This window comes from Phasianus colchicus, chromosome 23, assembly GCF_987193195.1.
Source record: "Phasianus colchicus chromosome 23, bPhaCol1.hap1.1, whole genome shotgun sequence".
NCBI classification, from domain to species: Eukaryota; Metazoa; Chordata; class Aves; order Galliformes; family Phasianidae; genus Phasianus; species Phasianus colchicus.
The window spans coordinates 3,900,727-3,915,072 of record NC_143458.1 but is presented as its reverse complement, the minus strand read 5'-3'; the positions used below and the strand labels follow the sequence as shown (position 1 = coordinate 3,915,072).

General features: G+C 45.9%; 1 protein-coding gene across 6 annotated transcripts in view; it reads left to right on the top strand.

Moving 5' to 3' along the window:
* Positions 1-14,346, top strand: part of LOC116233104 (uncharacterized) — a 224,884-nt gene that overhangs the window by 149,178 nt on the left and 61,360 nt on the right. The gene's annotated exons all lie outside the window — the stretch shown is intronic.

Genomic DNA, 14,346 nt, shown 5'->3' with positions numbered 1-14,346 from the left:
TATTTGAGAGGATGGGGAAATAGGAATCAAATGGGGGAAATCTCAACGCTTCCTGCCCCTTCCTCATGGCAGCAGTGCTCCATCACCCACCCGCCCTCTCCCACAGAGGCTTTTGCTGCAGGTTGCAGAGATCTGTGTCTCAGTGCTGGGTGCTGTGATGGCAGCAGGGCTGTGCATTGGGCTGGGAGCTCCTTGCAGCCCAGGTCTGAGTTTCTGGCACAGTAACCTCACGTGTTTTTCCTGCACCGTTTTTTTTTTTTTTTAATGTGCACTCCTTTTTACTCATGGTTTTGTTGCTTATCTAAGTTACCAAGGCTCCTTTTATTTGCTGACTTGGATTCTGAGCCTCCTATTAAGTGATGAGTCATTTTTACTTGCATAAAAATTTGCATTTTCCTCCACAGCAGCACTTAGGAGCAGGTTAGATGAACCACTCAGATGGCTGTGAGAGAGAAACCAGAGAAAGTGGAGATGTGTGCTGTGATGCCATTTTATTGCTCCTTGATTCAGATTGCTTCTATTTGGTTAGTTTCTTAGATGTGGATTGCAGAGGAGTGCTGCCTCCCTTTGCATCGCCTCCCATTCCTGTATTTCTTGATCTGAGTTGGGTAGAATTCATTTCATGTGTGTTTGATTGTGGTTTTCCCTACAGGGCTGTGCCATTCAACCTCCTACACTCATACAGTGCTGCAGCCCAGGAGGTTTCTGGAACTGATAGGAGACTCAAGTAGTCCTCCTTGTGTTGTAATACAACTACTTGTCTCCCAGAATTTATAAAGGAAATGAACAATAAAATTCACATTATAGTTCCAGGAACAGCTGAACGTGGCCAGAAAGATGCATGCTGCAGTCTTCAGTAATAGAAGTAGTTTTGTTAAAAAAAACAGAAACTGAAACTTTTAAATGTTGTGTTCTTTGCAGTTTTCTCATCTGGCTCAAGTGTTCTTAGAAGGAAAATCTAGTTAAAAAAGCCCCAAAATGTGAAACTTAATAAACTTTAGAAATGATTCCGCAGCTTTGTGAGATTCAATAAGGGAAAATCAATGTTAATTTTTTTTTCAATATACAGAAGTGCAATCATTGTGCTGAGTAATAGGCGGTCAGAGAAGTTACTGGGGAGGGAGCTGAGCTCTGCTTCCCTGAGGGGTGTCCTCTCCACTTGGAATCAAAGCAAAGGTGGAATGGTTGGTGGCCCTGCGTGTGGCAGGGGGGTTGGAGATTCATGATCCTTGAGGTCCCTTCCAACCCTGGCAATTCTGTGATTCTGATTCTGTGAAAGAGGGGATGTTGGTGTTTGTGTTAGCTCCGAGGACAGCGATGCCTCCTGCCCATCCAGCATGAGAGATGGAAGCAAGTGAGGCATTCTGTGTAATGATGTTGCACAGTCACCTGTGTGCCCAGCCTGCCTTGGAAAAGAAGGATCTTTGAAATATCAGCTAATGTCAACTGATGTACTTTCTTGAGTTGCAGATAACTTTGAGTAAATGATGGTTAATAACTGGGTTAAGCTGGGTAATAATTCTTCTCACGTAAATGTAGGCTCTGCCTGGCCTATATTGCTCTAATATCAGGGAGTGTCCTATTTCTGACTGCTTTGTTCTCACAGCATCCCCGAAGTGGAATGAAGTTCCTGTTTGACAAATGGGAAACTGAGGCACAGAGGGGCCAGGTGACGTGGCTCAAAGTCAGACGAAGAGCAGTGGTGCTTTAGGGATGTCATAGAGTCACAGAATGGTTTGGGTTGGAAGGGACCTTACAGCCCACCCACTTCCAACCCTCTGCTGTAGGCAGGGACGCTTCCAAGCAGACCAGCTTGCCCAGGGCCCCATCCAGGCTGACCTCCAGAGATGGGGCATCCATCTTCTGAGTAAAGAATTTCCTCCTAATACCTAATCTAAGTCTCCCCTCTTCAGTTCAAAACTATTCCCCCTTATCCTATCACTTGCTGCCCGTGTAAAAAGCTGCGCTCCTGACTGAAATGGTGACCTGCCCAAGTCTTAGGCTCAGACCTTTCTCACGACACGGTGGTTTCTGCTTGTAGCATCTGCCCTGTGGGGCTGCTCGTTGCTGGACAGTTTAGGTGAGCACGCATTTCTTTGTGTGTTACACTCATGCAAACGCACAGACGGTGTTTGGAAGCTGGGATGCACTTTAACGGCGAGGGGGTGGTTGGGAAGTGGGGTTTGTTATTAAACAGCCTCTTTGCGTGGGTTGTGTGTATGTGTTTTTAAAACCCCAGTGCCTCCCCTCTCTCCTCCCATTTCAGTGCTCTAAAAAAAAAAAAAAAAAAGACGGATAACAAACCCCTATTCAAACCTGCCCTGTGCACGCATGGAGACATTTTGCTGCAGCTGTGGGAACCTCGGGCCGCCGTGTCACATGATGGGCTTCAATCACATCTCGGTCTGCGCTGTGCAGAGCACGCAGCACGTTTTAACTGCATTTGCACTGATTTGCTTCAAACAGAAGAGGCTGAGTTATTTAGCATTATTGATTCCTCTTGACTTATTGGGTGCATTAGTTGCCGTTGACCCTGGCATCTTGCTGGAACAGACTGGCGCGTCATGTGATACCGTCTGGCTTTGTCCTTGCTCCGAGTCAATTCCTGTTTTACTCAGCAGATGTCTTTTGTTCCTGACAAAGATTGCTCATCCGATTGTTTGGGGTTAGTTGGGTGTGCTCCGTCCTGCCCGGGCTCCCTGCTGCCTGCCCCAGCGCTCCCAGCACCGCTGGCTTTGCCTTTCCTCCCCTGCACCCCAGGGGTCTGTCTGGGTTTGGTCTGACAGCAGCTTCTTTCTCCTGCAATTCGGTGATACAGTGAAAATAGGGCTTGGTTTTGGGAGGTCTTCTTGGGAAGCTTTGCCTTGAGTAAACCAGTATAATTCCCTCCTTGGTTTTCATTTGTATCAGCAGAGAATCAGCCTGTAATGTATGAAGAGTTCACATTCGGGGCGTGGATGTGTGCTGCATTGGTAGGCAAGGGGAAGCAGCTAAGGATTATGACAGAAATTTGCATGGCAGCCTATGGAATTCAGGCTCCCAATCCACCTCACCTATGCCAGTCTCCCCTAGATTGTGCATCCTTGCTCTTCTTTACATCACTGTAAACCAGCACGGAAAACCCTCTATGTCAATCTGATTGCAACTCCTTAGATATCTTTAGTGGGTGTGTCACCATAGTGAATGTTTTGGGATGTTTTAATAGCAGGGATTGGGCTGCTTCGGTGTCCTGGCATGTTGGGCTGGGGAAATGGGAGCAGGTCAGCTGGGGGCTGGCAGTGCAGGAGGGGCTGAATGCATCTCTGTTGTCTGCTGGTGGCTTTTCATATAGAGCTCAGGGGTTGTGCTGGTGCAGTACGGTTTCTTTAGGCTCTGATTGTGTATTGCAAGAGTTTGGCTACTTGTGGGGTTGGTGGGGGTCCCCACTTCAGGTGGTAATGGCACAGTTTCTGCTCGGTGCCTTCTATGTGCAGGATTGCTGTTCTCTCCAGAAAATGAAGAGTGAGATCGTTATGCCTGATCTCTGCCCCTGTAGGCAGTGTCTAATTCCCAGCATTGCACTGCTTCCCTGCAACTTTATGTGCAGCCTCAGTGAGGTCCACGAAAACTGCTAGGAGCCCCCATTATTTTTCACTATTATTCCTTTTATTTTCCCGTTATTAATTTGTCTCAGAAACTAAATATTTCAAGTTTTATTTAATTTAGCCTGGCTTGATGTAAGACCACCCTATTCCTGCTTGAACCACAATAAATTACAGTGATATCACCTTACCCCACCGACTGCAGCTTTGTCCCCATGGCACGGAGAGCTTTGGAAAAAAGGGCTTTTCTCCTTCTGTTTTTCTGCCAGTGGGAATTGGAGGGGGAAAGGGCAAAATCAAATGTATTAAATAATAATAATAATAAAAAACCTGGTAAAGGAGAACTGGTTGTGGTAGCAAACTCCCCTTTCGGTCAGCCCTGTATGTGATCCCCCTCTTCTGGCAGCCCGTGGAATTGGCTGCGGTGAAAGCATTGCAGACCAGCACAGACAATGGGGTTTTTGGCAAATGTGATTGCAGTGGTATCGTTTTCATTATCCCGGTGAAAGACCTTTTTGGAATTGCACAGCACGGTGTAATTCCTCCGTGCATCGCATTCACCCCTGCGTAACCCGTTTGCTGCAGTTAATTCGCGATCCGCGCGCAGCCGGATGCAGCTCAGCTATATTTGGTGTCCTCTATTTTTAGCGTGTTTTGCAGGGCTGACAATGGAGGAGGTTGGTTCTCCCCTGTCTGGCACCTGGCATCGCCGTCGGTGCCTGCGAGAAGACGAGGTGTGAAACGCTGCCGTTCTGATTCGGTGCTGCCTTTACGTTCTGTTTGTCTGGATGCAAATCCCGATGGGTAGCAGGCAGCTGAGAGCTCTGCTTCCCACAGCATCCTCAGGAAGGGTTGTGGACTAGCAGACAGCAAGAAAAAAACAAATGTTCACATCAGGTGCCCATCTGGCATGGACGGTGTCGTTAGCCAAAAGCAAATGTGGTGGTGAGAAAATGAAAAGGGAGATTAGGATCGAAACTTTTGGGCTGGGGGAATTGTGGTATTTTTCTGGGTGTAGGTACTGAGATTTTCTTTGGCTCAAAGCAGAGGTAGAGGCAAGCAGCCAAATTTATATCCATATCGGAGCTTCATCTTCCAGAAACTGAATCTAATCATAAAGGTCATTGAGCTAAAGACATGTTCCTGACTAATTGTCTAATATCTGCTATCTTGCTCCGTTGTATTCCTCTTTCTTCTGCAGCAGTAATCACATTGGAGTTCATAACCTCTACCCAGACGTTTTAAAGGAGGCAGAAAAATATTCTGGGGAAGGTATTGAATTACAAACTGGATTTAAATTGAACGAGAACTGAAGGCAAAGAGAGAGCTCATAGTGCCCCCCACCTTAAGGCAGTACCATTCCCTTATTGCTCTCCCTCCTTTCCGCATCGAATGATGAGATGAAGTCCTGTCCTTCCTCCTGCTGGGCTCCATTTACTGTAATTCCTGGCTGCACATGCCAGAAGGGCTTGAACGTGGGTGCAGAAGCCACTTTTTTATGCAGAATGAGCTGGAGAACCTTCTTGGAGCCCAGAGTTTCTCAGAATAGGAACGTTTCCCCTATTTCCCAGGGTCTTACCTGAGCCTGAAACGAAGCCCTGTCATGGAAGAAGGTTTCTTTTGGCTTCTTCTATCTCCTGTCCTGCAGGGATGTGCCAGACAGAAGTTAGTTTCACAATCAATGGGGGAAGATTTGTGTTTCTCCTACTGGAGTGAGAGCGGACTCCTATGGGATGTCAAAGGTAAAGGATCCAGAATGTGGCAAGGCAACGCTGTGCTGTGTGACCGAGGAAGGAATCCTCTTGGTTTTGGGTAGAAGGAGGTGATGTTGGACTGTGGGTTGATAAACGGTTCGGTTTCAGGGTGAGTTGGTTTTGTTGCTGTGTGCTTTTACTCACCTCACCTCTCCATTTCTCCTTTCCTCTTCCCTCTTACAGCGTCTCGCAATCTAAATATTGAAGTTAGTGTGGCGTAATGGGGCCTCCTCCAAATGGAGCCCCTGGGAAATGCCACGACACCGGCGGCATTCGGGTGACCCTTAATGCTGGCCACGCTGCTCTTAAATCAGGTGCCCTCCTCCTACCCTGGGGGGAGCAGTGCAGGAAGGGGCGGGAGCTGGGGACTGCAGGAGATGTCTGATGGAAGTCCTGGGCTGTGCCATAATGGATCCATCTTCCCTTCTGCTAGAAAGTTTCCGAAGACTAATAAATTCACTCCGGGTCTGTGCTGAATGCAAAATTGATCAGACTGCAGGAGCCACAGGGAATCAATGCAGTGTGTGTCTGTGTGGCGGCGCGTGCGCGTCGGCGCTGCAGTCTGGGTGTGCACTGCATTTACATTTGCTGCTTTGCTCTGCCTCCTCCTGCACCGGCCTGCGGATGCCACGGAAAAGCGATTTATTATTATTATTATTTTTATTATTATTATTTTTATGAAATAAAAAAGGTGAACCGCGGCTGTAGGCAGTCCTGAGCCATCTGTCTTGTCAGGAGGGAAAGCACGCAGGATGGTGGGTTAGAATTATTCATTAAAAAGAGCCACATAAATAAGTTTCAGCTGAAGATGAATCCTTCTGTAAGAGAGCAACTTTCTCTTGTTTTTTCCCCATCAGTAAGCCCAGGTCCTCTCTCCTTTGCAGAGTCTGCACAAAGAGCTGCACGGGGGGCTCCTTCCCTGCACCCCCACCCTGCCGAGGTGCTGAATCAGTGCTGAGAAGGCACCACAGCATCCCCCCCACGTGGCTTCCTAGAAACACAAGGATGGAATCAGATACATCTTTTAAAATTAACCAATCCAATCATCTACTGCAGCAAAGCAGGAGCTGCTGAGTCACGACCCGGTGCTTTCTCAGTGCTGGAAGAGCTGGGAGTCCATTCCTGTAGCTCAGAGGGGAAGGGTGGGCATCCAGAAATGTGGGCAGAGCTGAGGTGGTGCCTTATGTGATTTGGTGGCTGCTTTTCTTTCTTTCTTTCTTTTTTGCTCCTGTTTATACGTTTTGCTGTAACCCACAGGCAGGTTTTCAGCTGCTGCCATGGCAAAGGGCGTTTCAGGATGATTCCATCTATGTAAGCTGCTCTGCAGCCAAAAGAGATGGCATTGTACTCCTTCATTTCATGAATATTCACCGTGCTCCAAAGAAATCACAAAGTTCATGGAAGAGATTCCACTCGCAGCGTTACGCTGTGCTATCTGCAGGGCAAGCTGCATCTTCCTTTTATTATTTCCATATTGTATCATGCTGAAGAGCCTCTGTTTTCAGATCATGCCAGAGATTACAAAGCCCCACAACCCTCTTCTGTCCCCGAAGAATCAATCAACCTAAACTAATACTTTAATGACTCCTTTCCCTCCCAAGGAAACAAATTCAGGCACACACACTCATACACACACGAACAAAACAACAAAAAAAATTGTTTTAAAGGAGCAAAGGGGCTGAGGAGGACCTCGTCTGGTCAATGGAAGAAAGAGACGGATGTCTGGTGCCATGGCAATGGAACGGGGATTACTTTGCACTGGAAAATAGGTTCCTTTTTTTTTTTTTTTTTTTTTTTTTTATTCCAGTGTTTTTTTTCTCAGGCAGCGAAGAGTTGTCACTGAGTCTGAGAGGCCCATTTAGAGGAAAATGAGCCTCTGAGCAGAATTGAATGCTCGCTTTCACCGGCTGCTGCTTGAACAGTCTGCTTTGCTTTTCGGGCAAGCCAGGATGCAAACACACATATTTGTTGAGAGCACTTGCACAACCCCAGTGCGTGTGCATGCACATGTGTGTGTGTATCTGTGTGAAACAGGAGGAGCTGGGTACAGACTTGGGCTGCTTGGGATGTAAAAATGCCTAACATGGCCAGGTATGCAGTGCATGGTTGTGAAAATCTAGCCTTTTTCTGCCAGGATTATTATGCCTGTCTCAGGGACTCCACAACATTTTATTGCCATTAGATGTTTAGAGGGATTAATTAAGCCATTTTCTGACAAATTCTCTTCTTGGTGGCTGATGGAGAATTTCGGTTGTGGCTCTGTGCTGCTCCCACTGCTCCCAGTTCTAAATGTTTTTTTGGAAACAGGTTATCAAGTTTCAAATGGAGGAAGATACTTTGTTCATGACAATGTTGTTTGGAAAACTCATCTTACTACCATGAGGAAAACGGCCTATGGAAACATACCAAAGAAACACTATTTTCAAGAGATTTTAACTCTAAAATGACATGTTGAATTTTGGAACTTTTTAGAGGCTTTGGATTTTCTGTCTCTTTTTGGGGTGGAGGAGAGGCTGCTTTGCAGACATGTTTGCCAGCCCAGAGATGATGGCACAGAGCGCAGTGCCCAGACAGGAGGCACAAAGTCACCCATTTACAGCAGTAGAACCAAGCCAAAGAGGCTCCAAGGGTGGTCAGACTGGATGATCTTAGTGGTCCTTTCCAACCTTTATGATGCTTTGACTTCTCTGTGCTGGCCAAAGGATCCCCTGGTCATCCCAACTCTGTAGCTGGTGCTCTTCTAATGGGAAGCACTCCTCTCAATTTCCCTCTTTTTAGCCATCCCAGAGGACAAGAGAGCATTCATTCCCATCACAAATGGCAGAGGCAGCCCAGAAGGTAGCTTCACTGTAGCACATGGCCCTGATTCTTTCTGTCATTGGGCCTCCTTTGCCATGGGATTTTGGCACTTGTGCTGCCATAAGGAGCAGGCAGTGGTTTGGTTGTGCAGCGCTGATGCTGGGGCACTGGGGCACACATCTCACTGCTGTGAGGGGCAGCACGAACTGCAAAGTATTTACTTCATGCTGATGCTCTGAAACGTTGCTTTTGAGTGGAGTGAAATTGCTTTACAGTATGAGCCAAAATATGGTTTTGAACTACGTTAATCCTATTCTAAGCATGCTCTGCATTTAGCATAGCAGGGGCAGCTCAGGACCTTTGCAGCGCTGCTGCAGTGTTTATGCTCTCCATCCTTTCTGGGCTGATAGCTGCTCTGGGCTGTGTTGTTGTGAACGTGTGTGTTTGTATCTCTCCTGTCCAGAATGAAAAATAGCTGCTCTCTTTGATCTTCCCTCCTCTGCTAAAAAGTAACCCCAAATAATCCCTTTTATTACATGGGGTAGGTGGTGACATGAGCCAGGATTGGAAAAAAATGTGACCCTCCTTTTCAGCCATTGCTAACTGTGAAATGTAGAATCTCTGTCCAGGTAAAAAATTTGAGTTGTCATAGCAACAGCAGGATGGCTATTTATTTTTGGATTTCCATTTTCACTGATTTATTTAACACATTGACAATCCATTTATAATGAAGAGGAATTGAGAGGGTTTTTGTTTCCAGCTAGGTTTGTACTAAACTGAGGTTGGGTTACTTTCCTTTGTAGAAAATAAGCAAGATAAAAATGGTAAATAAAAAAGGAACCGTGTAGATTTCCGGGGCTTTTCTTGCAGATAAATCCTTGTGCTGAGTGGAGCATAGGACAGTGAAAACATGGTTTATTTGTGTGTTTTGTGTCTCCTGGAAGAACTTCAGCATTATAAAATGGAGCAGAGCTTTAAGTCCTGTGCAGCGTGAAGCAGGAAAGCAGCAGGTGCTTCTTTCCACCTGCCTCTGCTTGCTTGCACGCACCTGATGCCAAGCAGAGGACAGCAGAGCCATTGCACACAGCTCCTGGGCTCCTTGCAAGAGTCAGGGAGCACCCAGGGCCATGAGCAGAAGCATCCTTCTCACTTGGGCTGCAGCTCTGCCAAACTCAGTGCTTCAAATTCTCCTTTTCCTCTGCAGCATTTCTATGGGAGCAGATGGGAGGTCTGGGGCTCAGAGGAGCTGCAGAGCAGCCTGGGGTTCAGGCAGCCCAACTCACTGTGCTTCTGCATGGGTTGGGTCCAAAATGGGGAATAATTGGCCCTATCTCATCCTGGGGTGTTTGTGTTGAAGTTGGCTGTGTTCTGTTTTTGGGACTGCTGATTCTTTGCCAGGCCAGGGGAGGTCAGTGGCCCTTCACTGAGAAGATGTGTCTGCAGGGCTTTGTGTGATGGCTTCAGCCATCCCTGGGTAGGAGCAGCTTTGAGTCTAAACAAACAGGCAACCGCAAATTAGTGGTACCTGGGAATTTTTGCAGCCTTACGCTGTGTTACTCAAAGCTTTTTGACAACAGTGCCATGTAACAACAACAAAAAAAGCACCCAAAAACCCAATGAACAAGAAATACCTATTCGATGTATCTTCTACCTGGAAATCTCACCTCAGTGCACACCTTCAGGCACCATCAGATGTTAACAGCCACGCAGCCAAAGCAGGCTTTAATATTTGGTGGCTTTGGAAAGCATCAGAAAATGGAGATGATTGAGGCAGGTTTTCCAGAAATGAGCAGTGAAAGCAGAGTTGGAATAGCAGAAACAAACCCAGCAAATTTCTGCCTGAGGAATGCGTCTGAGAGCACACAAATGGAACGAATCTCTCCGTGTTTTTCTGCAATTCCTCTGCAGATTGGCTCCTCTCTGAGTTTGTTCTGTGATGGATTTGGGTGACTAAGATTGATGGCCATAGAAGAGCTGGTACTGATGGCACATTTATAAGGCTCAGTAAAAATGGTGAGCCTGGCAGGTACTGGGGGAGCTTTACATCATTTTTTTTTTAGCATCGCTGTCCATGGCCTGGGTCTGGACTGTTCTCAAGACAAGTGAGAAGGGCAGCCAGCAGCCAGCACAGTGTTGCACTTGCAGTCCTGATCCATTAATTTGTGAAATGGGGGCTTGTTGTTGGGCCATGTGCTTCAGGGAAAGGTGAGCTCTGACCTTTGTGTTCGGTCAAATCAGCATTATTTCTGTGTCTGATGTCGAGCTTGCAGGAGCAGAGTGCTGTCCATCAGAGTCGTGGAGCTTTCCCCATTTATCCTAGGGGAGGCTCAGCTTGCAGATTGTCTTGGGGGCTGAGAGTTGGGGGAAGGGTGGGAAAACCCAGGAAATCAACTTCCAGACATAAATACAATATGGACAAGTCATAAACATTATTAAAGCAAGTCTATCCCTGCAGGGCAGGTTTTTCTTCATAATGCTTTCCTGATTACGCTTCCGCAAAGCTGGGGAAGTGAATAGTGGGCTGATTATCCATGGACCATGATCTACATCAGTGTAAAACTGTTTCCATTGTATGTGAGAAGAGAACTTTGCATATTTACTGGAAGGGAATAGCCATCCTGCTTCTTATTCTGTCCTCAGATTCACAGTGGGCCTGATCCAAAACATAGCTGTGTCAATGGGATTCTTTGTTTGGGCTCTTCTTATGTTCCACATTACCATTGCAAAACCTGCCCTGTTTATCATCTTAAATATACATGCCATAAATAGACCCAGCATTGACACAGTTTGTGATCAAACCCCAAGCTGATCCATCAAACACTTTGGAAATAGGCTGATCAATGTACAGGCAATGGGAAATTGTTCCAAATATCCAACATAAGTGGGGACAAACCAAACAAACCCAAAGCAAAAATGACTGACAGATAGCAACAGAATGATCTCTAATTGCTTTCAAAAAGCCGTCAATAAAAAACCATCCTTGAGAGAAATCCAGGTCATTTGACATAGTGTTTTCTTGGACAGCTCCAGTTGTGATGCTCACCTGAAGTACCTGAAGTGCCTTTGTTAAGTTTCCATGTGCAGGGTGGCACTGCTTGTTGTAAGAATCTGAATCTGCTCCTTGGGCAATAGCCACGAAGCATCAGGCAGAGATTTATGTTAGCATCTGTATCACATAAAGGGCTGCTTATCCTCAGTGCAGTCAGAGTAGTAGAACACTTTGATACAAGTGCACAAGGTGCATTGCTTTCTTTATTCGACGATAGAATTCTTCCCAACATCTTAATTAGCATTCATTTGCAATGTAATTCTGGTGCTGCAACAATTTGTACTGGAATTCTGATGGCTATGTTCCAGCACTTTTTTTTCCCCCACTATCACATTTCACAATCTTTTAAATATCTCTCTCCTGTAAACTTCAGTACAAAGTGAAAGTCCTCTTATGCAATCTAAGTGTAATGCATCTGGGTATTGGTTATCAAACACAGCAGTTCAGACAGATCTCAGGTTTTCAGAAATAAAAGAAGTAGCCAACATAAAGCGGTGTAAATAGGAATTTCTGAGGGATATGCAATAGAGTAAGGGCATGACTAAGGGCTCTCAGAAAGTTGAGGGCTCCACTTCAATATCAGAAATCCAGAGTATCGTTTCTGATTTTTGTTAGCATAGCTAAGAATAAAAAACTCTCATTTCCAATTTTAATGCTAAGTGACACTTTGCATAATCTGCTTAGAGGGTCACTCTGTGCTCCTACAATCCATGCTGTGGTTCAAACACCAGCCCTTGTGCAATGAAACAGAGATTCCATGCAGTTATACAGAGCAACAAAGGGGTATCTCAAAGATGGGCACCCATAAAGGGCTGTTGGTTCGGGTGTTCGTCATGAAAACACTGAGAAAGCAAATGATGGCCATCAGTGGTCAAGATAAAGCATTCTGTTGTCAGTTTCTAAAAGTGTGTGGAAAGCTCTTGGTTTGCTGGAGGAGGAAAATGTTGGGGTACCCCAGAGAGAGTGCCTGGGACTGCTGGGTGCGTGGACACGGAAGGTTGGGGTTGGCTTCAATGCAACTGCTTGTTCTTACTGGTTTAACAACATGTAAACTGCAGAGCACATTCCTTGTGTTTGCTGCAGTGTCCTGGTGAGTTATGTATTTACTGTGCTGTTTCTGATGATCTGGGTGTATCGTCCTGTTATCCCTTCAGCGTGTCATTCTGTGACAGTTTTCTGCCCACGTGCAGAATCGCCTTTCCTACCTTTGTCTGCATTCTCTCTCTTCTGTTACATCTTTGCTGCGTTGTATCTTATTGCATCCCGTCCTGTTCTGCTGCAGAATTCAGTAGGACTTAGGAAGGCAGCAGTTCCAAACCCTGCTAGCTCACCCCAGCTCTGTCCTGGAAAGCCCCCTGCACTGACAATGAGACATAGATCAGCCTTTCTTCCCATTCAGCCCTTGGCTTCTTTGGTAAGACGCCTAAGATGGATGCTTACTGTGATAATGGTGCTGACATTCGCTCACCAGGAATTGGAGTGCGACCATAATTTCATGTCATATAGGTCTCCAGTAACAATCAAACGCTAATGAGTGCCAGGCCATTAGAGGCCTGGCTTGCACTCCAGTAGTGTCCCACACTCAGTGTCCTCAGCCCATTATCCATTGTATCTGCTAGATATTGCTACAGTTTGCCCTAGCAGCAGAGATGTTGCACAACCACCCAGGGCTATTCTGTTTAGGCTGAATGCCATCTTTTCTGGGCAAGTGTACAGATCGTGTCTTGAACTGTGCCAGACACTCTGTGGTTCATTTTCTGCTTGTGAGCCTGGCTGAACAAAAAAGGCTATACGTATACGGACCAGTAGTGCTCATGTTACATACAATCTGACACCCAGTAGATGGTCTTTGGGGATTAATGAGGCACCCACTGCTGTACAGCATGTTTTGGCAATGGGGAAGGCTGGTGAATCCCATGCCTGTCTTTCTCCTGTGTCCTTGGGTTTCTTTTTGGCACATACATGCAACGAAGTACAAGATGCAAATACTGCCAAAGCTTCCAGTAGAAGAGATGACATTTATATTGTTATACAGTTTGCTGATCTAAACATACCATTGCCTTGCCTTGATAGCCCAGGGCAAGCGCTAATCAGCTTCTTTCATGGGCACCACGCCATCTGAAAGGGTGAACACAAATAGAGACAGTATGTGCATCATCTAGGAGTGTTGCAAGAACACGATTCCCAGCTGAGAGGATCCAAATGTGTCTGTCTCCTGCTCTTGCATGTTGGCATGAAAGAGAAAAGCGACAGCGTTAAATATAATGCATTTGGAATAAATCAAGGTTATATTCCTTAGCTGCTTCAAGCAAGTTTTCGTTATATATAGGTCACACTATCAACTGATGTAAATTGGCATAGCTTCACTTTAGGCGCTGGAGTTGATGGATTTTGATGTGCTGAACATCTGGCCCCGTGTGATTGCACTCCTTCCCTGCATGGAGCTCTGCTACAGGTAGAAAGAAGACGCCTAAGGAGAGGTTCTGTTCGTATTTTCCTCTCTGGGACATCATCAGAGGTTGTTTGGTCTAAAAGGTGACAGAAGATGAGGAGTTTGGGCCCCGATGTTGTATTTGCAGCTCTGTCACTGATACTTGATGCTGGGCAGTTTGCCCTCTTAGTACCAGCATGCCTTGCTTTACCTACAGTCTGTGTCAGTACTTTTATTTAATTAGTACCTCACTACTAAGGGCATTAATTAAGATCATAGCTGCAACAAGGGAAATTCTGCTTGGATGTAACAGGAGAACAATAACAGAACAGGGAGAGCAGTTTAGAGTTGAAATGGATTCTTAAGCTGAGCCACATTTCTTGTGGAGTGTGAGCTGAAGTCTGCTAATGATTTTGTTTTCAAATCTTCAAACTTCACTTGGCTTTGGGTCAAAGATGTTTTTATTTGTAAACAAACCATGTGTTTTCTCAGAGGTGGGAGGATGCTTTGGAGTTCTTGTTGTTCCTTACTGATTTACCTTAGACAATCCTCTCCACCCTTCTGTAAAATCAGGAGTGCTGTTAGTGATCCCCCTACCTGCCTCAGTTATTGTTGAAATTAAGTGATGAATAGTTGTACAGTGTTCTGTATCATATCTATATAAAGGTTCTGTAAGACAGCGCTGCACTGCTGGCACTGCAGGAGCTGCATCTCTCACAGATGGGATTTAGG